Genomic DNA, 2,741 nt, shown 5'->3' on the forward strand with positions numbered 1-2,741 from the left:
CCATTTAGACATGCAAAATGCCCTTAGAGTGCAATTTTGGCGTTAAACGCCAGGTTGCTGCTTGTTTCTGGCGTTTAACGCCAGCTTTTCTCCCTTTCTTGGCGTTTAACACCAACTTAGTGCCCTGTTCTGGCATTAAACGCCAGTCTGGTGCCTGTTTCTGGCATTTAACGCCCAGAATGGTGCCGGACTTGGCGTTTAACGCCCATTCTGCTACTCTTACTGGCGTTGAAACGCCAGTAAGCTCTTCCTCCAAGGTGAGCTATTTTTAATGATATTTTTCATTCTGTTTTTGATTTTTCAGTTGTTTTTGTGACTTCACATGATCATCAACCTAAAGAAAACATAAAATAACAATGAAAAATAAATAGATATAATTAAATAACACTGGGTTGCCTCCCAATAAGTGCTTCTTTAATGTTAATAGCTTGACAGTGAGCTCTCATGGAGCCTCACAGATAATCAGAGCAGCGTTGGGCCTCTCAACACCAAACTTAGAGTTTGGTTGTGGCCTCTCAACACCAAACTTAGAGTTTGATTGTGGCATCCCAACACCAAACTTAGAGTTTGAATGTGGGGGTTTTGTTTGACTCTGTATTGAGAGAAGTTGTTCATGCTTCCTCTCCATAATTATAGAAGAAGAACCTTGAGTCTTGAATACAACGTAGTCTTCATTCAACTGAAGGACCAACTCTCCTCTGTCAACATCAATCATAGCTTTTGCTGTGGCTAGGAAGGGTCTGCCAAGGATGATAGATTCATCCTCATCCTTCTCAGTGTCTAGGATTATGAAATCAGTAGGGATGTAAAGGCCTTTAACCTTCACCAGCACGTTCTCTACTAGTCCATAAGCCTGTTTTATGGATTTATCTGCCATCTCTAGTGAGATTCTTGCAGCTTGTACCTCAAAGATTCTCAGTTTCTCCATTACAGAGAATGGCATGTGGTTTATCCCTGACCCTAGGTCACACAGAGCCTTCTCAAAGGTTATGGTGCCTAAGGTACAAGGTATGAATAATTTTCCGGGATCCGGTTTCTTTTGAGGTAATGTCGGCCTCATTAATGCATTCAGTTCATTGGTGAACAAGGGGGGTTCATCCTCCCAAGTCTCATTACCAAATAACTTGGCATTCAGCTTCATGATTGCTCCTAGATATTTAGCAACTTGCTCCTCAGTGATGTCTTCATCCTCTTCAGAGGAAGAATATTCATCAGAGCTCATGAATGGCAGAAGGAAGTTTAATGGAATCTCTATGGTCTCTGTATGAGCCTTAGATTCCTTCGGTTCCTCAAAGGGAAACTCCTTTCTGTCCAGAGGACGTCCCATGAGGCTTTTCTCACTGGGACTCACGTCCTCCTCAGTCTATCCAGGTTCGGCCATGTTGGACATGGTTATGGCCTTGCACTCTCTCTTGGGATTTTCTTCTGTATTGCTTGGGAGAGTACTGGGAGGAGTTTCAGTAATCTTCTTACTCAGCTGACCCACCTGTGCCTCCAAATTTCTAATGGAGGACCTTGTTTCATTCATGAAGCTTAGTGTGGTCTTAGATAGATCAGAGACTATGGTTGCCAGGACAGAATGGCTCTGTTCAGAATTCTCTGTCTGTTACTGAGAAGATGATGGAAAAGGCTTGCTATTGCTAAACCTATTTCTTCTACCATCATTATTGAAGCCTTGTTGAGGCTTCTGTTGGTCCTTCCATGAGAAATTTGGATGATTTCTCCATGAAGGATTATAGGTGTTTCCATAGGGTTCTCCCATATAATTCACCTTTGCCATTGCAGGGTTCTCAGGATCATAAGCTTCTTGTTCAGAAGATGCTTCTTTAGTACTGTTGGATGCAGCTTGCAATTCATTCAGACTCTGAGAAATCATATTGACTTACTGAGTCAATATTTTGTTCTGAGCCAATATGGCATTCAGAGTATCAATTTCAAGAACTCCTTTCTTCTGAGGCGTTCTATTGTTCACAGGATTCCTCTCAGTGGTGTACATGAACTGGTTATTTGCAACTATTTCAATGAGTTCTTGAGCTTCTGCAGGGGTTCTCAGATGAAGAGATCCTCCTGCAGAATTGTCCAATGACATTTTTGACAACTTAGACAGACAATCATAGAATATACATATGATGCTCCATTCTGGAAGCATGTCAGTAGGACACCTTTTGATCAATTTCTTATATCTTTCCCAAGCTTCATAGAGGGACTCACCTTTTTTTTGTCTGAAGGTTTGGATTTCCACTCTAAGCTTGCTCATCTTTTGAGGTGGAAAGAATTTGGCCAGGAAAGCACTGACCAGCTTTTCCCAAGAGTTCAGGCTTTCTTTAGGTTGTGAATCCAACCATGTTCTAGCTCTGTCTCTTACAACAAAAGGGAAATGCATAAGCCTGTAGACCTCGGGATCAACTCCATTGGTCTTAACAGTGTCACAGATTTACAAGAATTCAGCTAAGAACTGATGAGGATCCTCCAATAGAAGTCCATGAAACTTGCAATTCTGTTGTATTAGATAAACTAATTGAGGCTTAAGCTCAAAGTTATTTGCTCCAATGGCAGGAATTGAGATGCTTCTTCCAAAGAAGTTAGAAGAGGGTGCAATAAAGTCACCAAGCATCTCCCTTGCATCTTCACCATTGTTATTGGGTTCGGTCATCTCCTCTTCTTTTTTGAAAAATTCTGTCAGGTCCTCTCCAGAGTGTTGCTCTTTAGCTTCTCTTAGCTTCCTCTTTAGAGTCCTTTCA

General features: G+C 41.7%; 1 non-coding gene across 1 annotated transcript; it reads left to right on the forward strand.

Moving 5' to 3' along the window:
• Positions 1-2,143: 2,143 nt before the first annotated feature.
• LOC148567423 (small nucleolar RNA R71) lies at positions 2,144-2,251 on the forward strand. Its single transcript, XR_015882124.1, has one exon. It is a non-coding gene; the product is annotated as a small nucleolar RNA R71 (small nucleolar RNA).
• The last annotated feature ends 490 nt before the right edge of the window (positions 2,252-2,741 follow it).

The sequence above is a fragment of the Arachis ipaensis genome, chromosome B4, assembly GCF_059453495.1.
Source record: "Arachis ipaensis isolate K30076 ecotype BB chromosome B4, ASM5945349v1, whole genome shotgun sequence".
In the NCBI taxonomy this organism is placed as follows: Eukaryota; Viridiplantae; Streptophyta; class Magnoliopsida; order Fabales; family Fabaceae; genus Arachis; species Arachis ipaensis.